The sequence below is a fragment of the Triticum dicoccoides genome, chromosome 2A (assembly GCF_002162155.2).
Source record: "Triticum dicoccoides isolate Atlit2015 ecotype Zavitan chromosome 2A, WEW_v2.0, whole genome shotgun sequence".
Lineage (NCBI taxonomy): Eukaryota > Viridiplantae > Streptophyta > Magnoliopsida > Poales > Poaceae > Triticum > Triticum dicoccoides.
This window is the reverse complement of record NC_041382.1, coordinates 555,256,521-555,269,321: the sequence shown is the minus strand read 5'-3', so window position 1 is coordinate 555,269,321 and position 12,801 is coordinate 555,256,521.

The following is a 12,801-nucleotide window of genomic DNA, read 5'->3' as shown; positions in this document are numbered from 1 at the left end:
AAATTGCTGACCCAGATCAGTCCACTTGCATCGCATGATCTATACGGTCACTTAGACCTAAACCAGACCACAAGCTCCGTGCTAAATCGCATTGAAACAATAGGTGTCTCATATCTTCAGGCCCCTTGTGACAAACTGGGCACGCACCACTGATGGGTAAGTGTCGATCAGCGAGTATAGACTTTAGCGGGACAATACCTCGAAGTGCACGCCAGCAGAATATCTGAATTTTTTGGGGTATCTGCAGTTCCCAAATCTGCTTCCAAATAGCAGGCTGTATGGTGCTACTTGACTTCAAACTCCCCGTGGATTGGCTCCTGTACTTGTGAGACCACTGTTCATGGTATGGGCTTCGGACCGTGAATCTACCATGGTTTGTAAGGTGCCACGTTATGAAATCATCAAAGGCCTGAAAGTTAAGTGGAATCTGCAAAATCCTAATAGCGTCCACTGGATAAAAGATATCCCGAATTAGTTCCTCATCCCACTGTGTAGTGACCGGATCAATGAGTTCTACCACTCTAGATATCACTGTATACTAGTTAAATTAGTTGCTACTCTAAGACATGTGTCCCCCGCCTCCTTTAATTAGGATTGTTTAATTTATCTGTTTAGGTAAATATAGTCTATGCATGTGGGCCACATATCCTGTTGACCAGTCAAATTGACTGGGTCAACCCAACCTAAGGCCCCACCTGTAATACACACCGGCTAGCATAACCCCATGTGACAGAAGTATTTAGATATTTATTTTCGAATTAATATAGTTTTAAAAATTCTAGAAACTCTGGAAAATCATAGAAAAATATTCGTAACTCGAATGGAAAAACTTTATATATGAAAGTTGCTCAGAAAAATCCAACGAATCCAAATACGCAGTCTGTTCATCTGTCACATGCCCCTAGCATGCTGAGCATGGAACTTTTCTCCTTCTTTCCTGTGTTCGGAAAACGCCAAACACCGGAAAACCTCTTCGGTTGTTTTTCCTCTTTGTCTGCAACGTGTAGTACCGCGTTAGGTCACCCTAGCATAGCTTACTGTCCTGCCATGCTTTTCGTTGCCTCTGTTTGCTCTGTATTTACTGTTTCTTCCCCCTCTTCTCTCCGGTAGACCCCGAGACTGATGATGCCGCTGTGATCAACTACGTCGACGACGACACTTCTTCCTTTTCAGCAGAGCTTCCAAGCAAGCAAACCCCCCTTGAGCATTCCGATATCGCCCATTTCTTTCCCTCTCATGCTTGCATTAGAACTGCTACTGCTTTATGTATGATCCTACTCTGATGCATAGCCTGTTTTTGTTACCTGCTTTCATACCTTACCTGCTTATTCTAAACTGCTTAGTATAGGTTGGTTAGAGATCCATCAGTGACCCCCACCTTGTCCCAGTTGCCTCGCTTTATGTTCGATGACTCGATCAATGTGATCGACGTCCAGGCCCCGACACCGCACATCACCCCCCTAGTTGTACGACACTATAGAGTTACTATCGAGTGCCGAGGGTGAACCTCATACATCACTCCTGATGAGATCTCTGTAGTGTAGCTATTCGGTCGTGATCATCGAGGGTGATTTCCTCCTTAACCACTTCCGTTACGGCTCTGTCGTGCAACCCCTCAAGTGTGGACCTCGAGGGTGGATCCTCTTACGTTCACCTTGATGACAACAACGAGTGGAATTCACCGGGGGTGATTCCTCGGGTTTTCCCCTTGGTGTTAGACACACAGTTACTATGGTTACTATGACTTTGCACTGAGCCATGTTACTAAAGACGGGTCGGCCCTGAGGGGTACCCACGCGAGCTTAATAGCGAGTGATGTGGAGTCGGGTTGACCTGAAAGGTGCCCGCGAGATACTTACGAGGCGTGGCCGGGCATTCTTAGGCTTTGCCACAAGTACTCGAGACGGGGCGACGGGGTCACATCGATCGCGAGTCTCTGCTCGTTACCGCGTGCTCCTAATCCACTACGGTTTGGATATTTGATCCGAGGGGCCTCTGTCCTCATAGCACTAACCATCACGTGGGCATAGTATGGGCGTTCTGCGTCGTATACATCAGCCGAAGCTTAATAGACGTCAGCGACTGAGCGGCGCGCGCCGGGTTGGACTGCGTAAGCACCTGCTAGGTCTGCTCACCGGCCACCCATGCAACATGCAGGAGTTCCCGAGGCGATGGCCCATGACCCCTGGGGGCATAGGTTTAGTCCGGCATGCTGGCCTCTCTATTAAGCCTAGGTCGGGTTGCGGTGTATTGTTTGGCCGAGGCCGGGCATGACCCAGGAAAGTGTGTCCGGCCGGAGTTAATCGAGCGTGGTGGGTAAGTTGGTGCACCCCTGCAGGGGAGAAAACATCTATCGATAGCCTGTCCTACGGTAACGGACACTTGGAGTTGTATCCCGATCGATACAACTAGAACTGGATACTTGTGATGAGAAATGAATTATGAATGAGAAATGGATAGTATGGCTCTGGGATTGCTTTCTTGCAGGGAGTCAAGAAATGATCTCTGGCCGAGGTTGATAACACTACTACTTTACATTATGTTGATCTGTACTCTTCTATATGCTGCAAGATGCTTGAAGATGCTAGTCTTCGATAGGCTAGGCTTTCCCCTTCTTTCTGGCATTCTGCAGTTTAGTCCACAGATACAACCCATTTCCTTTGATACAGATGCATACTTAGTTTAGATCTGATGTAAGTCTTGCGAGTGCTTTGGATGAGTACTCACGGCTGCTTTGCTACCTCTTTTCCCCCATACCCGTTTGTTGCAACCAGATGACGGATCCCAGGAGCCAGACGACACCACTAATGACTACTGCTACCCCAAGGATGCCTACTACTACGTGACGGCCGTTGACGACTTGGAGTAGTTAGGAGGCTCCCAGGCAGGAGGCCTTGCCTTTTCGATTAATGTTGCTTTTGTGCTGGCCTTCTTAAGGCAAACTTGTCTAACTTATGTCTGTACTCAGATATTGTTGCTTCCGCTGACTCGTCTATGATCGAGCTCTTCTATTCGAGCCCTCGAGGCCCCTGGGTTGTAATATGATGCTTGTATGACTTATTTTATTTGTAGAGTTGTGTTGTGATATCTTCCCGCGAGTCCTTGATCTTGATCGTACACGTTTGCATGTATGATTAGTGTACGATTGAATCGGGGGCGTCACAGAGTTCCCCCTCTAGTCCATGGCCTCCATGGCGGCGGAGGGGCGGGAGCCGCTCCGAGATTGGATCTCCCTCTCTGTTCTCTTCTGTTTCGTGCTCCCCGGATCTAGCCCTTCATGGTTTCTTAAATTCCCGGAGATCCGTAACTCCGATTGCGCTGAAAGTTTTACATGATTTTTTCCATAAATTATCTTTCTTGCGCCAGAGAAGGTCCCCAACCGACCTTCGAGGAGGGCATAAGACACTTGGGCGCTCCTGGCACCCCCTGGTACACCCTGGTGTATCTTGGGGCATGTGGGCCCCCGTTTGCGTTGATTCCACCTCCCAAAAATCACATATATTCCAAAATAATTCTCCATCATTTTTTATCGCGTTTGGACTTTGTTTGATATGAATTTTTTGCGAAACAAAAAACATGCAACAAACAGGAACTGACACTGGGCACTGGATCAATAGGTTAGTCCAATAAATCATACAAGTTGTTGCAAAAAATATGTAAAAGTTGTATAATATTGGCATGAAATAATTAAAAATATATATACGACAGAGACGTATCACGGGGTGAGCCACTACTTGCTTGTTCGCGTACGAGGGATCCCTATTTTGGAAGTCCATCTAGCAGATCAAGCGGGAGATCTATCCTAGGTTGTCCTTCTCCATCGGCAATGGAGAGGATACCCTGTTCTGGCTTGACCCGTGGGTAGATGGAGCCCCATTATCTATGGGATTTCCAAACTTGTTTGCCATATGCTGGGATCCGATGATATTGGTACCCACCGCTGCCCATAATGGCCATTGGAACATCTTGTTGAGACGGTCATTTGGGCATGTGAAGACTGTAGAGTGGGCAAATTTGTGAGCTGTCGTATCGTCGGTGCTCGTGGACTATATAGACACCATGTCCTGGTGTCTCCCCCCAATGGAAAAGTGGTCATATATGATAATTGAACATCGCCAATTATCATGCAAAATTCATCTGAATTGAAAGGCTGCATTGATGCGCTTTCAAAGCATTTGTGTGGAGTTTAATAGTCAGATGCATAAAATGCAGTCAATACATTTTTTTAGAAAAAGGCAAAAGTTTCTTCATTTTCATTAATTAAAATAGAAGAGTATATATAAAGGAAAAAAATGGCATTGGCCATGACACGTCCCAAACGTATCTACTTTTCAAACACTTTTGCTCTTGTTTTGGATTTCAATTTGCATGATTTGAATGGATCTAATCCGGACTCACGTTGTTTTCAGCAGAATTGCCATGGTGTTGTTTTTATGCAGAAATAAAAGTTCTTGAATTGAGCTGAAAATCTACGGAGAATATATCCAGAAAATATAAAAAATATTGGCGATGAGAACTACTGGAGGGGGTTGAAGGAAATATGCCCTAGAGGCAATAATAATGTTATTATTTTATTTCCTTATATCATGATAAATGTTTATTATTCATGCTAGAATTGTATTATCCGGAAACATAATACTTGTGTGAATACATAGACAAAACCAAACGTCACTAGTATGCCTCTACTTGACTAGCTCATTAATCGAAGATGGTTATGTTTCCTAACCATAGACATGTGTTGTCGTTTCATTAATGGGATCACATCATTAGGAGAATGATGTGATTGACATGACCCATTCCATTAGCTTAGCACCCGATCGTTTAGTATGTTGCTATTGCTTTCTTCATGACTTATACATGTTCCTATGACTATGAGATTATGCAACTCCCGTTTGCCGGAGGAACACTTTGTGTGCTACCAAACGTCATAACGTAACTGGGTGATTATAAAGGAGCTCTACAGGTGTCTCCAAAGGTGAATGTTGGGTTGGCGTATTTCGAGATTAGGATTTGTCACTCCGATTGTCGGAGAGGTATCTCTGGGCCCTCTCGGTAATGCACATCACATAAGCCTTGCAAGCATTACAACTAATGAGTTAGTTGGAAGATGATGTATTACGAAACGAGTAAAGAGACTTGCCGGTAACGAGATTGAACTAGGTATTAAGATACCGACGATCGAATCTCGGGCAAGTAACATACCGATGACAAAGGGAACAATGTATGTTGTTATGCGGTCTGACCAATAAAGATCTTCGTAGAATATGTAGGAGCCAATATGAGTATCCAGGTTCCGCTATTGGTTATTGACCGGAGACGTGTCTCGGTCATGTCTACATTGTTCTCGAACCCGTAGGGTCCGCACGCTTAAGGTTTCGATGACAGTTATATTATGAGTTTATGATTTTTGATGTACCGAAGTTAGTTCGGAGTCCCGGATGTGATCACGGACATGACGAGGAGTCTCGAAATGGTCGAGACATAAAGATTGATATATTGGACGGCTATATTCGGACACCGGAAGTGTTCCGGGTGATTTCGGAGAAAACCGGAGAGCCGGAGGGTTACCGGAACCCCCCTGGGAGAAGTAATGGGCCATATGGGCCTTAGTGGAGAGAGAGGGGGGCAGCCAGGGTGGGCCGCGTGCCTCCTCCCCCTGGTCCGAATTGGACTAGGAGAGGGGGGGGGGGCGCCCCCCTTTCCTTCTCCCTCCCCACTTCTTTCCCCCTCCTAGTAGGAGTCCTACTCCTACTAGGAGGAGGACTCCTCCTTGGCGCGCCATAGGGGCCGGCCGGCCTCCTCCCCTTGCTCCTTTATATACGGGGGCAGGGGGCACCCCTAGAGACACAAGTTGATTCACGTGATCATATTATTAGCCGTGTGCGGTGCCCCCTTCCACCATAATCCTCGATAATATTGTAGCGGTGCTTAGGCGAAGCCCTGCGACGAGTCCGGAGATTGTCATCGAGCTGAACGTGTGCTAAAACTCGGAGGTGCTGTAGTTTCGGTGCTTGATCGGTCGGGCCATGAAGACGTACGACTACATCAACCGCGTTGTGCTAACGCTTCCGCTGTCGGTCTACAAGGGTACGTAGATCACACTCTCCCCTCTCGTTGCTATGCATCACCATGATCTTGCGTGCGCGTAGGAATTTTTTTGAAATTACTACGTTCCCCAATAGTGGCATCCGAGCCTAGGTTTTATGTGTTGATGTTATATGCACGAGTAGAACACAAGTGAGTTGTGGGCGATATAAGTCATACTGCTTACCAGCATGTCATACTTTGGTTCGGCGGTATTGTTAAACGAAGCGGCCCGGACCGACATTACGCGTACGCTTACGCGAGACCGGTTCTCCCGACGTGCTTTGCACAAAGGTGGCTAGCGGGTGACAGTTTCTCCAACTTTAGTTGAATCGAGTGTGGCTACGCCCGGTCCTTGCGAAGGTTAAAACATCACCAACTTGACAAACTATCGTTGTGGTTTTGATGCGTAGGTAAGATTGGTTCTTACTTAAGCCCGTAGCAGCCACGTAAAACTTGCAACAACAAAGTAGAGGACGTCTAACTTGTTTTTGCAGGGCATGTTGTGATGTGATATGGTCAAGACATGATGCTGAATTTTATTGTATGAGATGATCATGTTTTGTAACCAAGTTATCGGCAACTGGCAGGAGCCATATGGTTGTCGCTTTATTGTATGCAATGCAATCGCGCTGTAATGCTTTATTTATCACTAAGCGGTAGCGATAGTCATGGAAGCATAAGATTAGCGAGACGACAACGATGCTACGATGGTGATCAAGGTGTTGCGCCGGTGATGATGGTGATCACGACGATGCTTCGAAGATGGAGATCACAAGCACAAGATGATGATGGCCATATCATATGACTTATATTGATTGCATGCGATGTTTATCTTTTATGCATCTTATCTTGCTTTGATTGTCGGTAGCATTTTAAGATGATCTCTCACTAATTATCAAGAAGTGTTCTCCCTGAGTATGCACCGTTGCGAAAGTTCTTCGTGCTGAGACACCACGTGATGATCGGTGTGATAGGCTCTACATTCAAATACAGCGGGTGCAAAACAGTTGCACACGCAGAATACTCAGGTTATACTTGACGAGCCAAGCATATACAGATATGGCCTCGGAACACAGAGATCGAAAGGTCGAGCGTGAATCATATAGTAAATATGATCAACATAGCGATGTTCACCAAAGAAACTACTCCATCTCACGTGATGATCGGACATGGTTTAGTTGATTTGGATCACGTAATCACTTAGAGGATTAGAGGGATGTCTATCTAAGTGGGAGTTCTTTAGTAATATGATTAATTGAACCTAAATTTATCATGAACTTAGTACCTGATAGTATCTTGCTTGTTTATGTTTGATTGTAGATAGATGGCCCGTGTTGTTGTTCCGTTGAATTTTAATGCGTTCCTTGAGAAAGCAAAGTTGAAAGATGATGATAGCAATTACACGGACTGGGTCCGTAACTTGAGGATTATCCTCATTGCTGCATAGAAGAATTACGTCCTGGAAGCACCGTTGGGTGCCAGGCCTGCTGCTGGAGCAACACCAGATGTTATGAACGTCTGGCAGAGCAAAGTTGATGACTACTCGATAGTTCAGTGTGCCATGCTTTACGGCTTAGAATCGGGACTTCAACGACGTTTTGAACTTCATGGAGCATATGAGATGTTCTAGGAGTTGAAGTTAATATTTCAAGTAAATGCCCGGATTGAGAGATATGAAGTCTCCAATAAGTTCTATAGCTGCAAGATGGAGGAGAACAGTTCTGTCAGTGAGCATATACTCAAAATGTCTGGGTATAATAATCACTTGATTCAATTGGGAGTTAATCTTCCAGATGATTGCGTCATTGACACAATTCTCCAATCACTACCACCTAGCTACAAGAGCTTCGTGATGAACTATAATATGCAAGGGATGAATAAGACTATTCCCGAGCTCTTCGCAATGCCGAAAGCTGCGGAGGTAGAAATCAAGAAGGAGCATCAAGTGTTGATGGTCAACAAGACCACTAGTTTCAAGAAAAAGGGCAAAGGGAAGAAGAAGGGGAACTTCAAAAAGAACAGCAAGCAAGTTGCTACTCAAGAGAAGAAACCCAAACCTGGACCTAAGCCTGAAACTGAGTGCTTCTACTGCAAGCAGACTGGTCACTGGAAGCGGAACTGCCCCAAGTATTTGGCGGATAAGAAGGATGGCAAGGTGAACAAAGGTATATGTGATATACATGTTATTGATGTGTACCTTACTAATGCTCGCAGTAGCACCTGAGTATTTGATACTGGTTCTGTTGCTAATATTTGCAACTTGAAACAGGGACTACAGATTAAGCGAAGATTGGCTAAGGACGAGGTGACGATGCGCGTGTGAAATGGTTCCAAAGTCGATGTGATCACAGTCGGCACGCTACCTCTACATCTACCTTCGGGATTAGTATTAGACCTAAATAATTGTTATTTGGTGCCCGCGTTAAGCATGAACATTATATCTGGATCTTGTTTGATGCGAGACGGTTATTCATTTAAATCAGAGAATAATGGTTGTTCTATTTATATGAGTAATATCTTTTATGGTCATGCACCCTTAAAGAGTGGTCTATTCTTATTAAATCTCGATAGTAGTGACACACATATTCATAATGTTGAAACCAAAAGATGCAGAGTTGATAATGATAGTGCAACTTATTTGTGGCACTGCCGTTTGGGTCATATCGGTGTAAAGCGCATGAAGAAACTCCATACTGATGGGCTTTTGGAACCACTTGATTATGAATCACTTGGTACTTGCGAACCGTGCCTTATGGGTAAGATGACAAAAACACCGTTCTCCGGTACTATGGAGAGAGCAACAAATTTGTTGGAAATCATACATACAGATGTATGTGGTCCGATGAATGTTGAGGCTCGTGGCGAATATCGTTATTTTCTCACCTTCACAGATGACTTAAGCAGATATGGGTATATCTACTTAATGAAACATAAGTCTGAAACATTTGAAAAGTTCAAAGAATTTCAGAGTGAAGTTGAAAATCATCGTAACAAGAAAATAAAATTCCTACGATCTGATCGTGGAGGAGAATATTTGAGTTACGAGTTTGGTGTACATTTGAAACAATGTGGAATAGTTTCGCAACTCACGCCACCCGGAACACCACAGCGTAATGGTGTGTCCGAACGTCGTAATCGTACTTTACTAGATATGGTGCGATCTATGATGTCTCTTACTGATTTACCGCTATCGTTTTGGGAATATGCTCTAGAGACGGCCGCATTCACGTTAAATAGGGCACCATCAAAATCCATTGAGACGACGCCTTATGAACTGTGGTTTGGCAAGAAACCAAAGTTATCGTTTCTGAAAGTTTGGGGTTGCGATGCTTATGTGAAAAAGCTTCAACCTGATAAGCTCGAACCCAAATCGGAGAAATGTGTCTTCATAGGATATCCAAAGGAAACTATTGGATACACCTTCTATCACAGATCCGAAGGCAAGACTTTTGTTGCTAAATTCGGAAACTTTCTAGAGAAGGAGTTTCTCTTGAAAGAAGTGAGTGGGAGGAAAGTAGAACCTGACGAGGTAACTGTACCTGCTCCCTTATTGGAAAGTAGTACATCATAGAAACCAGTTTCTGTGACACCTACACCAATTAGTGAGGAAGTTAATGATAATGATCATGAAACTTCAGAACAAGATACTACTGAACCTCGTAGATCAACTAGAGTAAGATCCGCGCCAGAGTGGTACGGTAATCTTGTTCTGGAAGTCATGCTACTAGATCATGATGAACCTACGAACTATGAAGAAGCGATGGTGAGCCCAGATTCCGCAAAATGGCTTGAAGCCATGAAATCTGAGATGGGATCCATGTATGAGAACAAAGTATGTACTTTGGTTGACTTGCCCAATGATCGGCAAGCAATTGAGAATAAATGGATTTTCAAGAAGAAGACTGACGCTGACGGTAATGTTACTGTCTACAAAGCTCGACTTGTCGCAAAAGGTTTTCGGCAAGTTCAAGGGATTGACTACGATGAGACCTTCTCACCCGTAGCGATGCTTAAGTCTGTCCGAATCATGTTAGCAATTGCCGCATTTTATGATTATGAAATTTGGTAAATGAATGTCAAAACTGCATTCCTGAATGGATTTCTGCAAGAAGAGTTGTATATGATGCAGCCGGAAGGTTTTGTCGATCCAATGGGAGCTAACAAAGTGTGCAAGCTCTAGCGATCCATTTATGGACTGGTGCAAGCCTCTCGGAGTTGGAATAAACGCTTTGATAGTGTGATCAAAGCATTTGGTTTTACACAGACTTTTGGAGAAGTCTGTATTTACAAGAAAGTGAGTGGGAGCTCTGTAGCATTTCTGATATTATATGTAGATGACATATTACTAATCGGAAATGATATATAATTTCTGGATAGCATAAAAGGATACTTGAATAAAAGTTTTTCAATGAAAGACCTCGGTGAAGCTGCCTACATATTGGGTATCAAGATCTATAGAGACAGATCAAGACGCTTAATTGGACTTTCACAAAGCACATACCTTGACAAAGTTTTGAAATAGTTCAAAATGGATCAAGCAAAGAAAGGATTCTTGCCTGTGTTACAAGGTGTGAAATTGAGTAAGACTCAAAGTCCGACCAATGCAGAAGATAGAGAGAAAATGAAAGATGTTCCCTATACTTCAGCCATAGGCTCTATCATGTATGCAATGCCGTGTACTAGACCTGATGTGTGTCTTGCTATAAGTCTAGCAGGGAGGTACCAAAGTAATCCAGGAGTGGATCACTGGACAACGGTCAAGAACATCGTGAAATACCTGAAAAGGACTAAGGATATGTTTCTCATATATGGAGGTGACAAAGAGCTCATCGTAAATGGTTACGTTGATGCAAGCTTTGACACTAATCCGAACGATTCTAAATCACAAACCGGATACGTGTTTACATTAAACGGTGGAGCTGTCAGTTGGTGCAGTTCTAAACAAAGCGTTGTGGCGGGATCTACATGCGAAGCAGAGTACATAGCTGCTTCGGAAGCAACAAACGAAGGAGTCTGGATGAAGGAGTTCATATCCGATCTAGGTGTCATACCTAGTGCATCGGGTCCAATGAAAATCTTTTGTGACAATACTGGTGCAATTGCCTTGGCAAAAGAATCCAGATTTCACAAGAGAACCAAGCACATCAAGAGACGCTTCAATTCCATCCGGGATCTAGTCTAGATGGGAGACATAGAGATTTGCAAGATACATACGGATCTAAATGTAGCAGACCCGTTGACTAAGCCTCTTCCACGAGTAAAACATGATCAGCACCAAAGCTCCATGGGTGTTAGAATCATTACTGTGTAATCTAGATTATTGACTCTAGTGCAAGTGGGAGACTGAAGGAAATATGCCCTAGAGGCAATAATGATGTTATTATTTTATTTCCTTATACCATGATAAATGTTTATTATTCATGCTAGAATTGTATTATCCGGAAACATAATACTTGTGTGAATACATAGACAAAACCAAACGTCACTAGTATGCCTCTACTTGACTAGCTCGTTAATCGAAGATGGTTATGTTTCCTAACCATAGACATGTGTTGTCGTTTGATTAATGGGATCACATAATTAGGAGAATGATGTGATTGACATGACCCATTCCATTAGCTTAGCACCCGATCATTTAGTATGTTGCTATTGCTTTCTTCATGACTTATACATGTTCCTATGATTATGAGATTATGCAACTCCCGTTTGCCGGAGGAACACTTTGTGTGCTACCAAACATCACAACGTAACTGGGTGATTATAAAGGAGCTCTACAGGTGTCTCCAAAGGTGAATGTTGGGTTGGCGTATTTCGAGATTAGGATTTGTCACTCCGATTGTCAGAGAGGTATCTCTGGGCCCTCTCGGTAATGCACATCACATAAGCCTTGCAGGCATTACAACTAATGAGTTAGTTGCAAGATGATGTATTACGAAACGAGTAAAGAGATTTGCCGGTAACGAGATTGAACTAGGTATTAAGATACCGACAATAGAATCTCGGGCAAGTAACATACCGATGACAAAGGGAACAACGTATGTTGTTATGCGGTCTGACCGATAAAGATCTTCATAGAATATGTAGGAGCCAATATGAGCATCCAGGTTCCGCTATTGGTTATTGACCAGATACGTGTCTCGGTCATGTCTACATTGTTCTCGAACCCGTAGGGTCCGCACGCTTAAGGTTTCGATGATAGTTATATTATGAGTTTATGAGTTTTGATGTACTGAAGTTAGTTCGGAGTCCCGGATGTGATCACGGACATGACGAGGAGTCTCGAAATGGTTGAGACATAAAGATTGATATATTGGACGGCTATATTCAGACACCGGAAGTGTTCCGGGTGATTTCGGAGAAAACCGAAGAGCCGGAGGGTTACCGGAACCACCCCGGGAGAAGTAATGGTCCATATGGGCCTTAGTGGAGAGAGAGAGAGGGGCAGCCAGGGTGGGCCGCGCGCCTCCTCCCCCCTGGTCCGAATTGGACTAGGAGAGGGGGGACGGCGCCCCCCTTTCCTTCTCCCTCCCCACTTCTTTCCCCCTCCTAGTAGGAGTCCTACTCCTACTAGGAGGAGGACTCCTCCTTGGCGCGCCATAGGGGCCGGCCGGCCTCCTCCCCTTGCTCCTTTATATACGGGGGCAGGGGGCACCCCTAGAGACACAAGTTGATCCACGTGATCATATTCTTAGCCGTGTGCGGTGTCCCCTTCCA